Source organism: Lissotriton helveticus, chromosome 1_2 (genome assembly GCF_964261635.1).
Source record: "Lissotriton helveticus chromosome 1_2, aLisHel1.1, whole genome shotgun sequence".
Lineage (NCBI taxonomy): Eukaryota > Metazoa > Chordata > Amphibia > Caudata > Salamandridae > Lissotriton > Lissotriton helveticus.
In genome coordinates this window covers 337,859,481-337,884,298 of record NC_136058.1, presented here as the reverse complement: position 1 = coordinate 337,884,298, position 24,818 = coordinate 337,859,481, and the positions used below count along the sequence as shown (strand labels likewise).

The 24,818-nt window shown below is 36.2% G+C and overlaps 8 non-coding genes across 8 annotated transcripts; all 8 read right to left on the bottom strand.

The window, feature by feature from the left end:
* Window positions 1–6,368: 6,368 nt before the first annotated feature.
* Window positions 6,369–6,440, bottom strand: TRNAD-GUC (transfer RNA aspartic acid (anticodon GUC)). Its single transcript has one exon. It is a non-coding gene; the product is annotated as a tRNA-Asp (tRNA).
* A 1,329-nt stretch (window positions 6,441–7,769) lies between these two features.
* TRNAD-GUC (transfer RNA aspartic acid (anticodon GUC)) lies at window positions 7,770–7,841 on the bottom strand. The gene has a single exon. It is a non-coding gene; the product is annotated as a tRNA-Asp (tRNA).
* Window positions 7,842–10,278: 2,437 nt separating this feature from the next.
* On the bottom strand, window positions 10,279–10,350 carry TRNAD-GUC (transfer RNA aspartic acid (anticodon GUC)). Its single transcript has one exon. It is a non-coding gene; the product is annotated as a tRNA-Asp (tRNA).
* Window positions 10,351–15,182: 4,832 nt separating this feature from the next.
* Window positions 15,183–15,254, bottom strand: TRNAD-GUC (transfer RNA aspartic acid (anticodon GUC)). Its single transcript has one exon. It is a non-coding gene; the product is annotated as a tRNA-Asp (tRNA).
* Window positions 15,255–17,321: 2,067 nt separating this feature from the next.
* TRNAD-GUC (transfer RNA aspartic acid (anticodon GUC)) lies at window positions 17,322–17,393 on the bottom strand. Its single transcript has one exon. It is a non-coding gene; the product is annotated as a tRNA-Asp (tRNA).
* Window positions 17,394–18,722: 1,329 nt separating this feature from the next.
* TRNAD-GUC (transfer RNA aspartic acid (anticodon GUC)) lies at window positions 18,723–18,794 on the bottom strand. Its single transcript has one exon. It is a non-coding gene; the product is annotated as a tRNA-Asp (tRNA).
* Window positions 18,795–21,231: 2,437 nt separating this feature from the next.
* On the bottom strand, window positions 21,232–21,303 carry TRNAD-GUC (transfer RNA aspartic acid (anticodon GUC)). Its single transcript has one exon. It is a non-coding gene; the product is annotated as a tRNA-Asp (tRNA).
* A 1,332-nt stretch (window positions 21,304–22,635) lies between these two features.
* TRNAD-GUC (transfer RNA aspartic acid (anticodon GUC)) lies at window positions 22,636–22,707 on the bottom strand. The gene has a single exon. It is a non-coding gene; the product is annotated as a tRNA-Asp (tRNA).
* Window positions 22,708–24,818: the final 2,111 nt, after the last annotated feature.

Genomic DNA, 24,818 nt, shown 5'->3' with positions numbered 1-24,818 from the left:
ACACTTACTTTGCATGCCGTGGCAGTGCATGCTGGGATCTGTAGATTACCACATAAACTACTGAACTGTTCGTGATTCCAACCGACCTATCAGGATGACCATTGAAGGCGGGGCGACTGGGAGCATTAAAATGGACTGTTGCTAAATGGTGGGGTGAGAGCTGGCATTTGAAAAAGGCATTAAGCCGAAACGCGTCATGCCTCTGCTCGTGCAATAAAGCCCCTCTTTATGGTACCCCATTGAGTCTCTCCGTTCTTTTCAGACAGCAAAGGACTTTCTTTGGCATATATATATCTATATCTATATAATCAGCTCACTTTACCATTTGCAGCTTATAACTATTAGCCACCAGGGGTCACAACTAACCAAAAGCAGTCATTCTACTTGTAAATTGTGCCAATCGAGTGGAACAGCAGCCTAGGATTCACCACTGCTTCATCTCATTTTTCCAAGAGAATGCAGATGTAAACTGTTTTTGATGGGTCGCCTGTGCATATTGAAATATTCAGAGCATATTATGAATTTCAGTTAACACATCAGTAAGCATTTTGTCCATCGGTGAATTCAACCTTTTTTCTCAATCGGAATAGGCAAGGATAATGACAGATATATTTTACAATGTTAGAAAGTACATCATTTTATTTAATTGTGTGAATAAAAGGAATCTCCTCCCCATCGGGGAATTGAACCCCGGTCTCCCGCGTGACAGTCGGGGATACTGACCACTATACTAACGAGGACTTATTGGCATCTGTTAAAGAGTGCTCACCTCCTTGGGGTTAAGGCATACCCTCGATCAATTCACAGTATTGTAATAGGCAGATTTGCTGCTTTTGGTTAGGACAAGTCATCTTTTTTCCTAAATATTACAATACAGAAATTCCTAGCCAAAAACAATCAGTTTTATCAAGAAATTATTTCATTGAAATAAATATCTATCTATCGATCTGTCTATCTGGCTATCTTTCTAACTATCAATATATACATTTATATATATATATCTATATAATCAGCTCACTTTACCATTTGCAGCTTATAACTATTAGCCACCAGGGGTCACTACTAACCAAAAGCAGTCATTCTACTTGTAAATTGTGCCAATCGAGTGGAACAGCAGCCTTTTATTCACCACTGCTTCATCTCATTTTCCAAGAGAATGCAGATGTAAAGTGTTTTTGATGGTACGCCTGTGCATATTGAAATATTCAGAGCATATTCTGAATTTCAGTTAACACATCAGTAAGCATTTTGGCCATCACTGAATTCAACCTTTTTTCTCAATCGGAATAGGCAAGGATAATGACAGATATATTTTACAATGTTAGAAAGTACATCATTTTATTTAATTGTGTGAATAAAAGGAATCGCCTCCCCGTCGGGGAATTGAACCCCGGTCCCCCGCGTGACAGGAGGGGATACTGACCACTATACTAACGAGGACTTATTGGCATCAGTTAAACAGTGCTCACCTCCTTGGGGTTAAGGCATACCCTCGATCAATTCACAGTATTGTAATAGGCAGATTTGCTGCTTTTGGTTAGGACAAGTCATCTTTTTTCCTAAATATTACAATACAGAAATTCCTAGCCAAAAACAATCAGTTTTATCAAGAAATTATTTCATTGAAATAAATATCTATCTATCGATCTGTCTATCTGGCTATCTTTCTAACTATCAATATATATATTTATATATATATATCTATATAATCAGCTCACTTTACCATTTGCAGCTTATAACTATTAGCCACCAGGGGTCACTACTAACCAAAAGCAGTCATTCTACTTGTAAATTGTGCCAATCGAGTGGAACAGCAGCCTAGGATTCACCACTGCTTCATCTCATTTTCCAAGAGAATGCAGATGTAAAGTGTTTTTGATGGTACGCCTGTGCATATTGAAATATTCAGAGCATATGAATTTCAGTTAACACTTCAGTAAGCATTTTGGCCATCGGTGAATTCCACCTTTTTTCTCAATCGAAATAGGCAAGGATAATGACAGATATATTTTACAATGTTAGAAAGTACATCATTTTATTTAATTGTGTGAATAAAAGGAATCTCCTCCCCGTCGGGGAATTGAACCCCGGTCTCCCGCGTGACAGGCGGGGATACTGACCACTATACTAATGAGGATTTATTTGCATCAGTTAAAGAGTGCTCACCTCCTTGGGGTTAAGGCATACCCTCGATCAATTCACAGTATTGTAATAGGCAGATTTGCTGCTTTTGGTTAGGACAAGTCATCTTTTTTCCTAAATATTACAATACAGAAATTCCTAGCCAAAAACAATCAGTTTTATCAAGAAATTATTTCATTGAAATAAATATCTATCTATCGATCTGTCTATCTGGCTATCTTTCTAACTATCATTATATATATTATATATATATATATATATATATATATATATATATATATATATATATATATATATATATATATATATATATATATATATAAATCAGCTCACTTTACCATTTGCAGCTTATAACTATTAGCCACCAGGGGTCACTACTAACCAAAAGCAGTCATTCTACTTGTAAATTGTGCCAATCGAGTGGAACAGCAGCCTAGGATTCACCACTGCTTCATCTCATTTTCCAAGAGAATGCAGATGTAAACTGTTTTTGATGGTACGCCTGTGCATATTGAAATATTCAGAGCATATTATGAATTTCAGTTAACACATCAGTAAGCATTTTGTCCATCGGTGAATTCAACCTTTTTTCTCAATCGGAATAGGCAAGGATAATGACAGATATATTTTACAATGTTAGAAAGTACATCATTTTATTTAATTGTGTGAATAAAAGGAATCGCCTCCCCGTCGGGGAATTGAACCCCGGTCTCCCGCGTGACAGGAGGGGATACTGACCACTATACTAACAAGGACTTATTGGCATCAGTTAAACAGTGCTCACCTCCTTGGGGTTAAGGCATACCCTCGATCAATTCACAGTATTGTAATAGGCAGATTTGCTGCTTTTGGTTAGGACAAGTAATCTTTTTTCCTAAATATTACAATACAGAAATTCCTAGCCAAAAACAATCAGTTTTATCAAGAAATTATTTCATTGAAATAAATATCTATCTATCGATCTGTCTATCTGGCTATCTTTCTAACTATCAATATATATATATATATATATATATATATAAATATATAATCAGCTCACTTTACCATTTGCAGCTTATAACTATTAGCCACCATGGGTCACTACTAACCAAAAGCAGTCATTCTACTTGTAAATTGTGCCAATCGAGTGGAACAGCAGCCTAGGATTCACCACTGCTTCATCTCATTTTCCAAGAGAATGCAGATGTAAAGTGTTTTTGATGGTACGCCTGTGCATATTGAAATATTCAGAGCATATTATGAATTTCAGTTAACACATCAGTAAGCATTTTGGCCATCAGTGAATTCAACCTTTTTTCTCTATCGGAATAGGCAAGGATAATGACAGATATATTTTACAATGTTAGAAAGTACATCATTTTATTTAATTGTGTGAATAAAAGGAATCGCCTCCCTGTCGGGGAATTGAAACCCGGTCTCCCGCGTGACAGGCAGGGATACTGACCACTATACTAACGAGGACTTATTGGCATCAGTTAAACAGTGCTCACCTCCTTGGGGTTAAGGCATACCCTCGATCAATTCACAGTATTGTAATAGGCAGATTTGCTGCTTTTGGTTAGGACAAGTCATCTTTTTTCCTAAATATTACAATACAGAAATTCCTAGCCAAAAACAATCAGTTTTATCAAGAAATTATTTCATTGAAATAAATATCTATCTATCGATCTGTCTATCTGGCTATCTTTCTAACTATCAATATATATATTTATATATATATATCTATATAATCAGCTCACTTTACCATTTGCAGCTTATAACTATTAGCCACCAGGGGTCACTACTAACCAAAAGCAGTCATTCTACTTGTAAATTGTGCCAATCGAGTGGAACAGCAGCCTAGGATTCACCACTGCTTCATCTCATTTTCCAAGAGAATGCAGATGTAAAGTGTTTTTGATGGTACGCCTGTGCATATTGAAATATTCAGAGCATATTCTGAATTTCAGTTAACACATCAGTAAGCATTTTGTCCATCGGTGAATTCAACCTTTTTTCTCAATCGGAATAGGCAAGGATAATGACAGATATATTTTACAATGTTAGAAAGTACATCATTTTATTTAATTGTGTGAATAAAAGGAATCGCCTCGCCGTCGGGGAAATGAACCCCGGTCTCCCGCGTAACAGGCGGGGATACTGACCACTATACTAACGAGGACTTATTGGCATCAGTTAAACAGTGCTCACCTCCTTGGGGTTAAGGCATACCCTCGATCAATTCACAGTATTGTAATTGGCGGATTTGCTGCTTTTCGTTAGGACAAGAAATCTTTTTTCCTAAATATTACAATACAGAAATTCCTAGCCAAAAACAATCAGTTTTATCAAGAAATTATTTCATTGAAATAAATATCTATCTATCGATCTGTCTATCTGGCTATCTTTCTAACTATCAATATATATATTTATATATATATATCTATATAATCAGCTCACTTTACCATTTGCAGCTTATAACTATTAGCCACCAGGGGTCACTACTAACCAAAAGCAGTCATTCTACTTGTAAATTGTGCCAATCGAGTGGAACAGCAGCCTAGGATTCACCACTGCTTCATCTCATTTTCCAAGAGAATGCAGATGTAAAGTGTTTTTGATGGTACGCCTGTGCATATTGAAATATTCAGAGCATATGAATTTCAGTTAACACTTCAGTAAGCATTTTGGCCATCGGTGAATTCCACCTTTTTTCTCAATCGAAATAGGCAAGGATAATGACAGATATATTTTACAATGTTAGAAAGTACATCATTTTATTTATTTGTGTGAATAAAAGGAATCTCCTCCCCGTCGGGGAATTGAACCCCGGTCTCCCGCGTGACAGGCGGGGATACTGACCACTATACTAATGAGGATTTATTGGCATCAGTTAAAGAGTGCTCACCTCCTTGGGGTTAAGGCATACCCTCGATCAATTCACAGTATTGTAATAGGCAGATTTGCTGCTTTTGGTTAGGACAAGTCATCTTTTTTCCTAAATATTACAATACAGAAATTCCTAGCCAAAAACAATCAGTTTTATCAAGAAATTATTTCATTGAAATAAATATCTATCTATCGATCTGTCTATCTGGCTATCTTTCTAACTATCATTATATATATTTATATATATATATATATATATATATATATATATATATATATATATATATATATATATAAAATCAGCTCACTTTACCATTTGCAGCTTATAACTATTAGCCACCAGGGGTCACTACTAACCAAAAGCAGTCATTCTACTTGTAAATTGTGCCAATCGAGTGGAACAGCAGCCTAGGATTCACCACTGCTTCATCTCATTTTCCAAGAGAATGCAGATGTAAAGTGTTTTTGATGGTACGCCTGTGCATATTGAAATATTCAGAGCATATTCTGAATTTCAGTTAACACATCAGTAAGCATTTTGGCCATCACTGAATTCAACTTTTTTTCTCAATCGGAATAGGCAAGGATAATGACAGATATATTTTACAATGTTAGAAAGTACATCATTTTATTTAATTGTGTGAATAAAAGGAATCGCCTCCCCGTCGGGGAATTGAACCCCGGTCTCCCGCGTGACAGGCGGGGATACTGACCACTATACTAATGAGGACTTATTGGCATCAGTTAAACAGTGCTCACCTCCTTGGGGTTAAGGCATACCCTCGATCAATTCACAGTATTGTAATAGGCAGATTTGCTGCTTTTGGTTAGGACAAGTCATCTTTTTTCCTAAATATTACAATACAGAAATTCCTAGCCAAAAGCAATCAGTTTTATCAAGAAATTATTTCATTGAAATAAATATCTATCCATCGATCTGTCTATCTGGCTATCTTTCTAACTATCAATATATATATTTATATATATATATCTATATAATCAGCTCACTTTACCATTTGCAGCTTATAACTATTAGCCACCAGGGGTCACTACTAACCAAAAGCAGTCATTCTACTTGTAAATTGTGCCAATCGAGTGGAACAGCAGCCTAGGATTCACCACTGATTCATCTCATTTTCCAAGAGAATGCAGATGTAAAGTGTTTTTGATGGTACGCCTGTGCATATAGAAATATTCAGAGCATATTCTGAATTTCAGTTAACACATCAGTAAGCATTTTCGCCATCAGTGAATTCAACCTTTTTTCTCAATCAGAATAGGCAAGGATAATGACAGATATATTTTACAATGTTAAAAAGTACATCATTTTATTTAATTGTGTGAATAAAATGAATCGCCTCCCCGTCGGGGAATTGAACCCCGGTCTCCCGCTTGACAGGCGGGGATACTGACCACTATACTAACGAGGACTTATTGGCATCAGTTAAACAGTGCTCACCTCCTTGGGGTTAAGGCATACCCTCGATCAATTCACAGTATTGTAATAGGCAGATTTGCTGCTTTTGGTTAGGACAAGTCATCTTTTTTCCTAAATATTACAATACAGAAATTCCTAGCCAAAAGCAATCAGTTTTATCAAGAAATTATTTCATTGAAATAAATATCTATCTATCGATCTGTCTATCTGGCTATCTTTCTAACTATCAATATATATATTTATATATATATATATCTATATAATCAGCTCACTTTACCATTTGCAGCTTATAACTATTAGCCACCATTGGTCACTACTAACCAAAAGCAGTCATTCTACTTGTAAATTGTGCCAATCGAGTGGAACAGCAGCCTAGGATTCACCACTGATTCATCTCATTTTCCAAGAGAATGCAGATGTAAAGTGTTTTTGATGGTACGCCTGTGCATATTGAAATATTCAGAGCATATTCTGAATTTCAGTTAACACATCAGTAAGCATTTTGGCCATCAGTGAATTCAACCTTTTTTCTCAATCAGAATAGGCAAGGATAATGACAGATATATTTTACAATGTTAGAAAGTACATCATTTTATTTAATTGTGTGAATAAAATGAATCGCCTCCCCGTCGGGGATTGAACCCCGGTCTCCCGCGTGACAGGCGGGGATACTGACCACTATACTAATGAGGACTTATTGGCATCAGTTAAACAGTGCTCACCTCCTTGGGGTTAAGGCATACCCTCGATCAATTCACAGTATTGTAATAGGCAGATTTGCTGCTTTTGGTTAGGACAAGTAATCTTTTTTCCTAAATATTACAATACAGAAATTCCTAGCCAAAAATAATCAGTTTTATCAAGAAATTATTTCATTGAAATAAATATCTATCTATCGATCTATCTATTTGGCTATCTTTCTAACTATCAATATATATATTTATATATATATATCTATATAATCAGCTCACTTTACCATTTGCAGCTTATAACTATCAGCCACCAGGGGTCACTACTAACCAAAAGCAGTCATTCTACTTGTAAATTGTGCCAATCGAGTGGAACAGCAGCCTAGGATTCACCACTGCTTCATCTCATTTTCCAAGAGAATGCAGATGTAAAGTGTTTTTGATGGTACGCCTGTGCATATTGAAATATTCAGAGCATATTATGAATTTCAGTTAACACTTCAGTAAGCATTTTGGCCATCGGTGAATTCCACCTTTTTTCTCAATCGGAATAGGCAAGGATAATGACAGATATATTTTACAATGTTAGAAAGTACATCATTTTATTTAATTGTGTGAATAAAATGAATCGCCTCCCCGTCGGGGAATTGAACCCCGGTCTCCCGCGTGACAGGCGGGGATACTGACCACTATACTAACGAGGACTTATTGGCATCAGTTAAACAGTGCTCACCTCCTTGGGGTTAAGGCATACCCTCGATCAATTCACAGTATTGTAATAGGCAGATTTGCTGCTTTTGGTTAGGACAAGTCATCTTTTTTCCTAAATATTACAATACTGAAATTCCTAGCCAAAAACAATCAGTTTTATCAAGAAATTATTTCATTGAAATAAATATCTATCTATCGATCAGTCTATCTGGCTATCTTTCTAACTATCAATATATATATTTATATATATATATAAAGAGATTGTAAATAAATAATGAAATGCGAGGAAACATACTTGAACTATCCGTAAACTGGACTAAATTGCTGGCACCTTGAACTACATGCCCCATAATGCCATGGGCGCCAAACGGACACACCCATTAGGAAGGCATGTGATTAAAGTTCGTCAAACCCAATGTGCTGGCGTCTTGTGTGATGAATCGCCGCCCAGGAAGAAGGGGCTGTGACCCTGAAACGCGTTGGCAAGCTGTACAAAACAAACGCGCACTTGAAACGCTGACTGCTAAAATAAGCCGGAGGGCAGGACATCGTGTGTGACTCTCCATTGCAAGAGGCATTCGTGGTGAATATATATATATATATATACATATATATATATATATGTATATATATATATATATATATATATATATATATATATATATATATATAAAATCAGCTCACTGTACCATTTGCAGCTTATAACTATTAGCCACCAGGGGTCAATACTAACCAAAAGCAGTCATTCTACTTGTAAATTGTGCCAATCGAGTGGAACAGCAGCCTAGGATTCACCACTGCTTCATCTCATTTTCCAAGAGAATGCAGATGTAAAGTGTTTTTGATGGTACGCCTGTGCATATTGAAATATTCAGAGCATATTATGAATTTCAGTTAACACATCAGTAAGCATTTTGGCCATCAGTGAATTCAACCTTTTTTCTCTATCGGAATAGGCAAGGATAATGACAGATATATTTTACAATGTTAGAAAGTACATCATTTTATTTAATTGTGTGAATAAAAGGAATCGCCTCCCTGTCGGGGAATTGAAACCCGGTCTCCCGCGTGACAGGCAGGGATACTGACCACTATACTAACGAGGACTTATTGGCATCAGTTAAACAGTGCTCACCTCCTTGGGGTTAAGGCATACCCTCGATCAATTCACAGTATTGTAATAGGCAGATTTGCTGCTTTTGGTTAGGACAAGTCATCTTTTTTCCTAAATATTACAATACAGAAATTCCTAGCCAAAAACAATCAGTTTTATCAAGAAATTATTTCATTGAAATAAATATCTATCTATCGATCTGTCTATCTGGCTATCTTTCTAACTATCAATATATATATTTATATATATATATCTATATAATCAGCTCACTTTACCATTTGCAGCTTATAACTATTAGCCACCAGGGGTCACTACTAACCAAAAGCAGTCATTCTACTTGTAAATGGTGCCAATCGAGTGGAACAGCAGCCTAGGATTCACCACTGCTTCATCTCATTTTCCAAGAGAATGCAGATGTAAAGTGTTTTTGATGGTACGCCGGTGCATATTGAAATATTCAGAGCATATTATGAATTTCAGCTAACACATCAGTAAGCATTTTGGCCATCAGTGAATTCAACCTTTTTTCTCTATCGGAATAGGCAAGGATAATGACAGATATATTTTACAATGTTAGAAAGTACATCATTTTATTTAATTGTGTGAATAAAAGGAACCGCCTTCCCGTCGGGGAATTGAACCCCGTTCTCCCGCGTGACAGGCGGGGATACTGACCACTATACTAACGAGGACTTATTGGCATCAGTTAAACAGTGCTCACCTCCTTGGGGTTAAGGCATACCCTCGATCAATTCACAGTCTTGTAATAGGCAGATTTCCTGCTTTTGGTTAGGACAAGTAATCTTTTTTCCTAAATATTACAATACAGAAATTCCTAGCCAAAAACAATCAGTTTTATCAAGAAATTATTTCATTGAAATAAATATCTATCGATCTGTCTATCTGGCTATCTTTCTAACTATCAATATATATATTTATATATATATATCTATATAATCAGCTCACTTTACCATTTGCAGCTTATAACTATTAGCCACCAGGGGTCACTACTAACCAAAAGCAGTCATTCTACTTGTAAATTGTGCCAATCGAGTGGAACAGCAGCCTAGGATTCACCACTGCTTCATCTCATTTTCCAAGAGAATGCAGATGTAGAGTGTTTTTGATGGTACGCCTGTGCATATTGAAATATTCAGAGCATATTATGAATTTCAGTTAACACATCAGTAAGCATTTTGGCCATCAGTGAATTCAACCTTTTTTCTCTATCGGAATAGGCAAGGATAATGACAGATATATTTTACAATGTTAGAAAGTACATCATTTTATTTAATTGTGTGAATAAAAGGAATCGCCTTCCCGTCGGGGAATTGAACCCCGGTCTCCCGCGTGACAGGCGGGGATACTGACCACTATACTAACGAGGACTTATTGGCATTAGTTAAACAGTGCTCACCTACTTGGGGTTAAGGCATACCCTCGATCAATTCACAGTATTGTAATAGGCAGATTTGCTGCTTTTGGTTAGGACCAGTAATCTTTTTTCCTAAATATTACAATACAGAAATTCCTAGCCAAAAACAATCAGTTTTATCAAGAAATTATTTCATTGAAATAAATATCTATCTATCGATCTGTCTATCTGGCTATCTTTCTAACTATCAATATATATATTTATATATATATATATATCTATATAATCAGCTCACTTTACCATTTGCAGCTTATAACTATTAGCCACCAGGGGTCACTACTAACCAAAAGCAGTCATTCTACTTGTAAATGGTGCCAATCGAGTGGAACAGCAGCCTAGGATTCACCACTGCTTCATCTCATTTTCCAAGAGAATGCAGATGTAAAGTGTTTTTGATGGTACGCCTGTGCATATTGAAATATTCAGAGCATATTATGAATTTCAGTTAACACATCAGTAAGCATTTTGGCCATCGGTGAATTCCACCTTTTTTCTCAATCGGAATAGGCAAGGATAATGACAGATATATTTTACAATGTTAGAAAGTACATCATTTTATTTAATTGTGTGAATAAAAGGAATCGCCTCCCCGTCGGGGAATTGAACCCCGGTCTCCCGCGTGACAGGCGGGGATACTGACCACTATACTAATGAGGACTTATTGGCATCAGTTAAACAGTGCTCACCTCCTTGGGGTTAAGGCATACCCTCGATCAATTCACAGTATTGTAATAGGCAGATTTGCTGCTTTTGGTTAGGACAAGTAATCTTTTTTCCTAAATATTACAATACAGAAATTCCTAGCCAAAAACAATCAGTTTTATCAAGAAATTATTTCATTGAAATAAATATCTATCTATCGATCTGTCTATCTGGCTATCTTTCTAACTATCAATATATATATTTATATATATATATCTATATAATCAGCTCACTTCACCATTTGCAGCTTATAACTATTAGCCACCAGGGGTCACTACTAACCAAAAGCAGTCATTCTACTTGTAAATGGTGCCAATCGAGTGGAACAGCAGCCTAGGATTCACCACTGCTTCATCTCCTTTTTCCAAGAGAATGCAGATGTAAAGTGTTTTTGATGGTACGCCTGTGCATATTGAAATATTCAGAGCATATTATGAATTTCAGTTAACACATCAGTAAGCATTTTGGCCATCGGTGAATTCCACCTTTTTTCTCAATCAGAATAGGCAAGGATAATGACAGATATATTTTACAATGTTAGAAAGTACATCATTTTATTTAATTGTGTGAATAAAAAGAATCGCCTTCCCGTCGGGGAATTGAACCCCGGTCTCCCGCGTGACAGGCGGGGATACTGACCACTAATCTAACGAGGACTTATTAGCATCAGTTAAACAGTGCTCACCTCCTTGGGGTTAAGGCATACCCTTGATCAATTCACAGTATTGTAATATGCAGATTTGCTGCTTTTGGTTAGGACAAGTAATCTTTTTTCCTAAATATTACAATACAGAAATTCCTAGCCAAAAACAATCAGTTTTATCAAGAAAATATTTCATTGAAATAAATATCTATCTATCGATCTGTCTATCTGGCTATCTTTCTAACTATCAATATATATATTTATATATATATATCTATATAATCAGCTCACTTTACCATTTGCAGCTTATAACTATTAGCCACCAGGGGTCACTACTAACCAAAAGCAGTCATTCTACTTGTAAATTGTGCCAATCGAGTGGAACAGCAGCCTAGGATTCACCACTGCTTCATCTCATTTTCCAAGAGAATGCAGATGTAAAGTGTTTTTGATGGTACGCCTGTGCATATTGAAATATTCAGAGCATATTATGAATTTCAGTTAACACATCAGTAAGCATTTTGGCCATCAGTGAATTCAACCTTTTTTCTCTATCGGAATAGGCAAGGATAATGACAGATATATTTTACAATGTTAGAAAGTACATCATTTTATTTAATTGTGTGAATAAAAGGAATCGCCTCCCCGTCGGGGAATTGAACTCCGGTCTCCCGCGTGACAGGCGGGGATACTGACCACTATACTAACGAGGACTTATTGGCATCAGTTAAACAGTGCTCACCTCCTTGGGGTTAAGGCATACCCTCGATCAATTCACAGTATTGTAATAGGCAGATTTGCTGCTTTTGGTTAGGACAAGTAATCTTTTTTCCTAAATATTACAATACAGAAATTCCTAGCCAAAAACAATCAGTTTTATCAAGAAATTATTTCATTGAAATAAATATCTATCTATCGATCTGTCTATCTGGCTTTCTTTCTAACTATCAATATATATATTTATATATATATATCTATATAATCAGCTCACTTTACCATTTGCAGCTCATAACTATTAGCCACCAGGAGTCACTACTAACCAAAAGCAGTCATTCTACTTGTAAATGGTGCCAATCGAGTGGAACAGCAGCCTAGGATTCACCACTGCTTCATCTCATTTTCCAAGAGAATGCAGATGTAAAGTGTTTTTGATGGTACGCCTGTGCATATTGAAATATTCAGAGCATATTATGAATTTCAGTTAACACATCAGTAAGCATTTTGGCCATCGGTGAATTCCACCTTTTTTCTAAATCGGAATAGGCAAGGATAATGACAGATATATTTTACAATGTTAGAAAGTACATCATTTTATTTAATTGTGTGAATAAAATGAATCGCCTTCCCGTCGGGGAATTGAACACCGGTCTCCCGCGTGACAGGCGGGGATACTGACCACTATACTAACGAGGACTTATTAGCATCAGTTAAACAGTGCTCACCTCCTTGGGGTTAAGGCATACCCTCGATCAATTCACAGTATTGTAATAGGCATATTTGCTGCTTTTGGTTAGGACAAGTAATCTTTTTTCCTAAATATTACAATACAGAAATTCCTAGCCAAAAACAATCAGTTTTATCAAGAAATTATTTCATTGAAATAAATATCTATCTATCGATCTGTCTATCTGGCTATCTTTCAAACTATCAATATATATATTTATATATATATATCTATATAACCAGCTCACTTTACCATTTGCAGCTCATAACTATTAGCCACCAGGGGTCACTACTAACCAAAAGCAGTCATTCTACTTGTAAATTGTGCCAATCGAGTGGAACAGCAGCCTAGGATTCACCACTGCTTCATCTCATTTTCCAAGAGAATGCAGATGTAAAGTGTTTTTGATGGTACGCCTGTGCATATTGAAATATTCAGAGCATATTATGAATTTCAGTTAACACATCAGTAAGCATTTTGGCCATCAGTGAATTCAACCTTTTTTCTCTATCGGAATAGGCAAGGATAATGACAGATAAATTTTACAATGTTAGAAAGTACATCATTTTATTTAATTGTGTGAATCAAAGGAATCGCCTCCCCGTCAGGGAATTGAACCCCGGTCTCCCGCGTGACAGGCAGGGATACTGACCACTATACTAACGAGGACTTATTGGCATCAGTTAAACAGTGCTCACCTCCTTGGGGTTAAGGCATACCCTCGATCAATTCACAGTATTGTAATAGGCAGATTTGCTGCTTTTGGTTAGGACAAGTAATCTTTTTTCCTAAATATTACAATACAGAAATTCCTAGCCAAAAACAATCAGTTTTATCAAGAAATTATTTCATTGAAATAAATATCTATCTATCGATCTGTCTATCTGGCTATCTTTCTAACTATCAATATATATATTTATATATATATATATCTATATAATCAGCTCACTTTACCATTTGCAGCTTATAACTATTAGCCACCAGGGGTCACTACTAACCAAAAGCAGTCATTCTACTTGTAAATCTTGCCAATCGAGTGGAACAGCAGCCTAGGATTCACCACTGCTTCATCTCATTTTCCAAGAGAATGCAGATGTAAAGTGTTTTTGATGGTACGCCGGTGCATATTGAAATATTCAGAGCATATTATGAATTTCAGCTAACACATCAGTAAGCATTTTGGCCATCAGTGAATTCAACCTTTTTTCTCTATCGGAATAGGCAAGGATAATGACAGATATATTTTACAATGTTAGAAAGTACATCATTTTATTTAATTGTGTGAATAAAAGGAATCGCCTTCCCGTCGGGGAATTGAACCCCGGTCTCCCGCGTGACAGGCGGGGATACTGACCACTATACTAACGAGGTCTTATTGGCATCAGTTAAACAGTGCTCACCTCCTTGGGGTTAAGGCATACCCTCGATCAATTCACAGTATTGTAATAGGCAGATTTCCTGCTTTTGGTTAGGACAAGTAATCTTTTTTCCTAAATATTACAATACAGAAATTCCTAGCCAAAAACAATCAGTTTTATCAAGAAATTATTTCATTGAAATAAATATCTATCGATCTGTCTATCTGGCTATCTTTCTAACTATCAATATATATATTTATATATATATATCTATATAATCAGCTCACTTTACCATTTGCAGCTTATAACTATTAGCCACCAGGGGTCACTACTAACCAAAAGCAGTCATTCTACTTGTAAATGGTGCCAATCGAGTGGAACAGCAGCCTAGGATTCACCACTGCTTCATCTCCTTTTTCCAAGAGAATGCAGATGTAAAGTGTTTTTGATGGTACGCCTGTGCATATTGAAATATTCAGAGCATATTATGAATTTCAGTTAACACATCAGTAAGCATTTTGGCCATCGGTGAATTCCACCTTTTTTCTCAATCGGAATAGGCAAGGATAATGACAGATATATTTTACAATGTTAGAAAGTACATCATTTTATTTAATTGAGTGAATAAAAAGAAACGCCTTCCCGTCGGGGAATTGAACCCCGGTCTCCCGCGTGACAGGCGGGGATACTGACCACTATACTAACGAGGACTTATTAGCATCAGTTAAACAGTGCTCACCTCCTTGGGGTTAAGGCATACCCTCGATCAATTCACAGTATTGTAATAGGCAGATTTGCTGCTTTTGGTTAGGACAAGTAATCTTTTTTCCTAAATATTACAATACAGAAATTCCTAGCCAAAAACAATCAGTTTTATCAAGAAATTATTTCATTGAAATAAATATCTATCTATCGATCTGTCTATCTGGCTATCTTTCTAACTATCAATATATATATTTATATATATATATCTATATAATCAGCTCACTTTACCATTTGCAGCTTATAACTATTAGCCACCAGGGGTCACTACTAACCAAAAGCAGTCATTCTACTTGTAAATTGTGCCAATCGAGTGGAACAGCAGCCTAGGATTCACCACTGCTTCATCTCATTTTCCAAGAGAATGCAGATGTAAAGTGTTTTTGATGGTACGCCTGTGCATATTGAAATATTCAGAGCATATGAATTTCAGTTAACACTTCAGTAAGCATTTTGGCCATCGGTGAATTCCACCTTTTTTCTCAATCGAAATAGGCAAGGATAATGACAGATATATTTTACAATGTTAGAAAGTACATCATTTTATTTAATTGTGTGAATAAAAGGAATCTCCTCCCCGTCGGGGAATTGAACCCCGGTCTCCCGCGTGACAGGCGGGGATACTGACCACTATACTAATGAGGATTTATTGGCATCAGTTAAAGAGTGCTCACCTCCTTGGGGTTAAGGCATACCCTCGATCAATTCACAGTATTGTAATAGGCAGATTTGCTGCTTTTGGTTAGGACAAGTCATCTTTTTTCCTAAATATTACAATACAGAAATTCCTAGCCAAAAACAATCAGTTTTATCAAGAAATTATTTCATTGAAATAAATATCTATCTATCGATCTGTCTATCTGGCTATCTTTCTAACTATCATTATATATATTTATATATATATATATATATATATATATATATATATATATATATATATATATATATATATAAAATCAGCTCACTTTACCATTTGCAGCTTATAACTATTAGCCACCAGGGGTCACTACTAACCAAAAGCAGTCATTCTACTTGTAAATTGTGCCAATCGAGTGGAACAGCAGCCTAGGATTCACCACTGCTTCATCTCATTTTCCAAGAGAATGCAGATGTAAAGTGTTTTTGATGGTACGCCTGTGCATATTGAAATATTCAGAGCATATTCTGAATTTCAGTTAACACATCAGTAAGCATTTTGGCCATCACTGAATTCAACTTTTTTTCTCAATCGGAATAGGCAAGGATAATGACAGATATATTTTACAATGTTAGAAAGTACATCATTTTATTTAATTGTGTGAATAAAAGGAATCGCCTCCCCGTCGGGGAATTGAACCCCGGTCTCCCGCGTGACAGGCGGGGATACTGACCACTATACTAATGAGGACTTATTGGCATCAGTTAAACAGTGCTCACCTCCTTGGGGTTAAGGCATACCCTCGATCAATTCACAGTATTGTAATAGGCAGATTTGCTGCTTTTGGTTAGGACAAGTCATCTTTTTTCCTAAATATTACAATACAGAAATTCCTAGCCAAAAGCAATCAGTTTTATCAAGAAATTATTTCATTGAAATAAATATCTATCCATCGATCTGTCTATCTGGCTATCTTTCTAACTATCAATATATATATTTATATATATATATCTATATAATCAGCTCACTTTACCATTTGCAGCTTATAACTATTAGCCACCAGGGGTCACTACTAACCAAAAGCAGTCATTCTACTTGTAAATTGTGCCAATCGAGTGGAACAGCAGCCTAGGATTCACCACTGATTCATCTCATTTTCCAAGAGAATGCAGATGTAAAGTGTTTTTGATGGTACGCCTGTGCATATAGAAATATTCAGAGCATATTCTGAATTTCAGTTAACACATCAGTAAGCATTTTCGCCATCAGTGAATTCAACCTTTTTTCTCAATCAGAATAGGCAAGGATAATGACAGATATATTTTACAATGTTAGAAAGTACATCATTTTATTTAATTGTGTGAATAAAATGAATCGCCTCCCCGTCGGGGAATTGAACCCCGGTCTCCCGCTTGACAGGCGGGGATACTGACCACTATACTAACGAGGACTTATTGGCATCAGTTAAACAGTGCTCACCTCCTTGGGGTTAAGGCATACCCTCGATCAATTCACAGTATTGTAATAGGCAGATTTGCTGCTTTTGGTTAGGACAAGTCATCTTTTTTCCTAAATATTACAATACAGAAATTCCTAGCCAAAAGCAATCAGTTTTATCAAGAAATTATTTCATTGAAATAAATATCTATCTATCGATCTGTCTATCTGGCTATCTTTCTAACTATCAATATATATATTTATATATATATATATCTATATAATCAGCTCACTTTACCATTTGCAGCTTATAACTATTAGCCACCATTGGTCACTACTAACCAAAAGCAGTCATTCTACTTGTAAATTGTGCCAATCGAGTGGAACAGCAGCCTAGGATTCACCACTGATTCATCTCATTTTCCAAGAGAATGCAGATGTAAAGTGTTTTTGATGGTACGCCTGTGCATATTGAAATATTCAGAGCATATTCTGAATTTCAGTTAACACATCAGTAAGCATTTTGGCCATCAGTGAATTCAACCTTTTTTCTCAATCAGAATAGGCAAGGATAATGACAGATATATTTTACAATGTTAGAAAGTACATCATTTTATTTAATTGTGTGAATAAAATGAATCGCCTCCCCGTCGGGGATTGAACCCCGGTCTCCCGCGTGACAGGCGGGGATACTGACCACTATACTAATGAGGACTTATTGGCATCAGTTAAACAGTGCTCACCTCCTTGGGGTTAAGGCATACCCTCGATCAATTCACAGTATTGTAATAGGCAGATTTGCTGCTTTTGGTTAGGACAAGTAATCTTTTTTCCTAAATATTACAATACAGAAATTCCTAGCCAAAAATAATCAGTTTTATCAAGAAATTATTTCATTGAAATAAATATCTATCTATCGATCTATCTATTTGGCTATCTTTCTAACTATCAATATATATATTTATATATATATATCTATATAATCAGCTCACTTTACCATTTGCAGCTTATAACTATCAGCCACCAGGGGTCACTACTAACCAAAAGCAGTCATTCTACTTGTAAATTGTGCCAATCGAGTGGAACAGCAGCCTAGGATTCACCACTGCTTCATCTCATTTTCCAAGAGAATGCAGATGTAAAGTGTTTTTGATGGTACGCCTGTGCATATTGAAATATTCAGAGCATATTATGAATTTCAGTTAACACTTCAGTAAGCATTTTGGCCATCGGTGAATTCCACCTTTTTTCTCAATCGGAATAGGCAAGGATAATGACAGATATATTTTACAATGTTAGAAAGTACATCATTTTATTTAATTGTGTGAATAAAATGAATCGCCTCCCCGTCGGGGAATTGAACCCCGGTCTCCCGCGTGACAGGCGGGGATACTGACCACTATACTAACGAGGACTTATTGGCATCAGTTAAACAGTGCTCACCTCCTTGGGGTTAAGGCATACCCTCGATCAATTCACAGTATTGTAATAGGCAGATTTGCTGCTTTTGGTTAGGACAAGTCATCTTTTTTCCTAAATATTACAATACTGAAATTCCTAGCCAAAAACAATCAGTTTTATCAAGAAATTATTTCATTGAAATAAATATCTATCTATCGATCAGTCTATCTGGCTATCTTTCTAACTATCAATATATATATTTATATATATATATAAAGAGATTGTAAATAAATAATGAAATGCGAGGAAACATACTTGAACTATCCGTAAACTGGACTAAATTGCTGGCACCTTGAACTACATGCCCCATAATGCCATGGGCGCCAAACGGACACACCCATTAGGAAGGCATGTGATTAAAGTTCGTCAAACCCAATGTGCTGGCGTCTTGTGTGATGAATCGCCGCCCAGGAAGAAGGGGCTGTGACCCTGAAACGCGTTGGCAAGCTGTACAAAACAAACGCGCACTTGAAACGCTGACTGCTAAAATAAGCCGGAGGGCAGGACATCGTGTGTGACTCTCCATTGCAAGAGGCATTCGTGGTGAATATATATATATATATATACATATATATATATATATGTATATATATATATATATATATATATATATATATATATATATATATATAAAATCAGCTCACTGTACCATTTGCAGCTTATAACTATTAGCCACCAGGGGTCAATACTAACCAAAAGCAGTCATTCTACTTGTAAATTGTGCCAATCGAGTGGAACAGCAGCCTAGGATTCACCACTGCTTCATCTCATTTTCCAAGAGAATGCAGATGTAAAGTGTTTTTGATGGTACGCCTGTGCATATTGAAATATTCAGAGCATATTATGAATTTCAGTTAACACATCAGTAAGCATTTTGGCCATCAGTGAATTCAACCTTTTTTCTCTATCGGAATAGGCAAGGATAATGACAGATATATTTTACAATGTTAGAAAGTACATCATTTTATTTAATTGTGTGAATAAAAGGAATCGCCTCCCTGTCGGGGAATTGAAACCCGGTCTCCCGCGTGACAGGCAGGGATACTGACCACTATACTAACGAGGACTTATTGGCATCAGTTAAACAGTGCTCACCTCCTTGGGGTTAAGGCATACCCTCGATCAATTCACAGTATTGTAATAGGCAGATTTGCTGCTTTTGGTTAGGACAAGTCATCTTTTTTCCTAAATATTACAATACAGAAATTCCTAGCCAAAAACAATCAGTTTTATCAAGAAATTATTTCATTGAAATAAATATCTATCTATCGATCTGTCTATCTGGCTATCTTTCTAACTATCAATATATATATTTATATATATATATCTATATAATCAGCTCACTTTACCATTTGCAGCTTATAACTATTAGCCACCAGGGGTCACTACTAACCAAAAGCAGTCATTCTACTTGTAAATGGTGCCAATCGAGTGGAACAGCAGCCTAGGATTCACCACTGCTTCATCTCATTTTCCAAGAGAATGCAGATGTAAAGTGTTTTTGATGGTACGCCGGTGCATATTGAAATATTCAGAGCATATTATGAATTTCAGCTAACACATCAGTAAGCATTTTGGCCATCAGTGAATTCAACCTTTTTTCTCTATCGGAATAGGCAAGGATAATGACAGATATATTTTACAATGTTAGAAAGTACATCATTTTATTTAATTGTGTGAATAAAAGGAACCGCCTTCCCGTCGGGGAATTGAACCCCGTTCTCCCGCGTGACAGGCGGGGATACTGACCACTATACTAACGAGGACTTATTGGCATCAGTTAAACAGTGCTCACCTCCTTGGGGTTAAGGCATACCCTCGATCAATTCACAGTCTTGTAATAGGCAGATTTCCTGCTTTTGGTTAGGACAAGTAATCTTTTTTCCTAAATATTACAATACAGAAATTCCTAGCCAAAAACAATCAGTTTTATCAAGAAATTATTTCATTGAAATAAATATCTATCGATCTGTCTATCTGGCTATCTTTCTAACTATCAATATATATATTTATATATATATATCTATATAATCAGCTCACTTTACCATTTGCAGCTTATAACTATTAGCCACCAGGGGTCACTACTAACCAAAAGCAGTCATTCTACTTGTAAATTGTGCCAATCGAGTGGAACAGCAGCCTAGGATTCACCACTGCTTCATCTCATTTTCCAAGAGAATGCAGATGTAGAGTGTTTTTGATGGTACGCCTGTGCATATTGAAATATTCAGAGCATATTATGAATTTCAGTTAACACATCAGTAAGCATTTTGGCCATCAGTGAATTCAACCTTTTTTCTCTATCGGAATAGGCAAGGATAATGACAGATATATTTTACAATGTTAGAAAGTACATCATTTTATTTAATTGTGTGAATAAAAGGAATCGCCTTCCCGTCGGGGAATTGAACCCCGGTCTCCCGCGTGACAGGCGGGGATACTGACCACTATACTAACGAGGACTTATTGGCATTAGTTAAACAGTGCTCACCTACTTGGGGTTAAGGCATACCCTCGATCAATTCACAGTATTGTAATAGGCAGATTTGCTGCTTTTGGTTAGGACCAGTAATCTTTTTTCCTAAATATTACAATACAGAAATTCCTAGCCAAAAACAATCAGTTTTATCAAGAAATTATTTCATTGAAATAAATATCTATCTATCGATCTGTCTATCTGGCTATCTTTCTAACTATCAATATATATATTTATATATATATATATATCTATATAATCAGCTCACTTTACCATTTGCAGCTTATAACTATTAGCCACCAGGGGTCACTACTAACCAAAAGCAGTCATTCTACTTGTAAATGGTGCCAATCGAGTGGAACAGCAGCCTAGGATTCACCACTGCTTCATCTCATTTTCCAAGAGAATGCAGATGTAAAGTGTTTTTGATGGTACGCCTGTGCATATTGAAATATTCAGAGCATATTATGAATTTCAGTTAACACATCAGTAAGCATTTTGGCCATCGGTGAATTCCACCTTTTTTCTCAATCAGAATAGGCAAGGATAATGACAGATATATTTTACAATGTTAGAAAGTACATCATTTTATTTAATTGTGTGAATAAAAAGAATCGCCTTCCCGTCGGGGAATTGAACCCCGGTCTCCCGCGTGACAGGCGGGGATACTGACCACTAATCTAACGAGGACTTATTAGCATCAGTTAAACAGTGCTCACCTCCTTGGGGTTAAGGCATACCCTTGATCAATTCACAGTATTGTAATATGCAGATTTGCTGCTTTTGGTTAGGACAAGTAATCTTTTTTCCTAAATATTACAATACAGAAATTCCTAGCCAAAAACAATCAGTTTTATCAAGAAAATATTTCATTGAAATAAATATCTATCTATCGATCTGTCTATCTGGCTATCTTTCTAACTATCAATATATATATTTATATATATATATCTATATAATCAGCTCACTTTACCATTTGCAGCTTATAACTATTAGCCACCAGGGGTCACTACTAACCAAAAGCAGTCATTCTACTTGTAAATTGTGCCAATCGAGTGGAACAGCAGCCTAGGATTCACCACTGCTTCATCTCATTTTCCAAGAGAATGCAGATGTAAAGTGTTTTTGATGGTACGCCTGTGCATATTGAAATATTCAGAGCATATTATGAATTTCAGTTAACACATCAGTAAGCATTTTGGCCATCAGTGAATTCAACCTTTTTTCTCTATCGGAATAGGCAAGGATAATGACAGATATATTTTACAATGTTAGAAAGTACATCATTTTATTTAATTGTGTGAATAAAAGGAATCGCCTCCCCGTCGGGGAATTGAACCCCGGTCTCCCGCGTGACAGGCGGGGATACTGACCACTATACTAACGAGGACTTATTGGCATCAGTTAAACAGTGCTCACCTCCTTGGGGTTAAGGCATACCCTCGATCAATTCACAGTATTGTAATAGGCAGATTTGCTGCTTTTGGTTAGGACAAGTAATCTTTTTTCCTAAATATTACAATACAGAAATTCCTAGCCAAAAACAATCAGTTTTATCAAGAAATTATTTCATTGAAATAAATATCTATCTATCGATCTGTCTATCTGGCTTTCTTTCTAACTATCAATATATATATTTATATATATATATCTATATAATCAGCTCACTTTACCATTTGCAGCTCATAACTATTAGCCACCAGGAGTCACTACTAACCAAAAGCAGTCATTCTACTTGTAAATGGTGCCAATCGAGTGGAACAGCAGCCTAGGATTCACCACTGCTTCATCTCATTTTCCAAGAGAATGCAGATGTAAAGTGTTTTTGATGGTACGCCTGTGCATATTGAAATATTCAGAGCATATTATGAATTTCAGTTAACACATCAGTAAGCATTTTGGCCATCGGTGAATTCCACCTTTTTTCTAAATCGGAATAGGCAAGGATAATGACAGATATATTTTACAATGTTAGAAAGTACATCATTTTATTTAATTGTGTGAATAAAATGAATCGCCTTCCCGTCGGGGAATTGAACACCGGTCTCCCGCGTGACAGGCGGGGATACTGACCACTATACTAACGAGGACTTATTAGCATCAGTTAAACAGTGCTCACCTCCTTGGGGTTAAGGCATACCCTCGATCAATTCACAGTATTGTAATAGGCATATTTGCTGCTTTTGGTTAGGACAAGTAATCTTTTTTCCTAAATATTACAATACAGAAATTCCTAGCCAAAAACAATCAGTTTTATCAAGAAATTATTTCATTGAAATAAATATCTATCTATCGATCTGTCTATCTGGCTATCTTTCAAACTATCAATATATATATTTATATATATATATCTATATAACCAGCTCACTTTACCATTTGCAGCTCATAACTATTAGCCACCAGGGGTCACTACTAACCAAAAGCAGTCATTCTACTTGTAAATTGTGCCAATCGAGTGGAACAGCAGCCTAGGATTCACCACTGCTTCATCTCATTTTCCAAGAGAATGCAGATGTAAAGTGTTTTTGATGGTACGCCTGTGCATATTGAAATATTCAGAGCATATTATGAATTTCAGTTAACACATCAGTAAGCATTTTGGCCATCAGTGAATTCAACCTTTTTTCTCTATCGGAATAGGCAAGGATAATGACAGATAAATTTTACAATGTTAGAAAGTACATCATTTTATTTAATTGTGTGAATCAAAGGAATCGCCTCCCCGTCAGGGAATTGAACCCCGGTCTCCCGCGTGACAGGCAGGGATACTGACCACTATACTAACGAGGACTTATTGGCATCAGTTAAACAGTGCTCACCTCCTTGGGGTTAAGGCATACCCTCGATCAATTCACAGTATTGTAATAGGCAGATTTGCTGCTTTTGGTTAGGACAAGTAATCTTTTTTCCTAAATATTACAATACAGAAATTCCTAGCCAAAAACAATCAGTTTTATCAAGAAATTATTTCATTGAAATAAATATCTATCTATCGATCTGTCTATCTGGCTATCTTTCTAACTATCAATATATATATTTATATATATATATATCTATATAATCAGCTCACTTTACCATTTGCAGCTTATAACTATTAGCCACCAGGGGTCACTACTAACCAAAAGCAGTCATTCTACTTGTAAATCTTGCCAATCGAGTGGAACAGCAGCCTAGGATTCACCACTGCTTCATCTCATTTTCCAAGAGAATGCAGATGTAAAGTGTTTTTGATGGTACGCCGGTGCATATTGAAATATTCAGAGCATATTATGAATTTCAGCTAACACATCAGTAAGCATTTTGGCCATCAGTGAATTCAACCTTTTTTCTCTATCGGAATAGGCAAGGATAATGACAGATATATTTTACAATGTTAGAAAGTACATCATTTTATTTAATTGTGTGAATAAAAGGAATCGCCTTCCCGTCGGGGAATTGAACCCCGGTCTCCCGCGTGACAGGCGGGGATACTGACCACTATACTAACGAGGTCTTATTGGC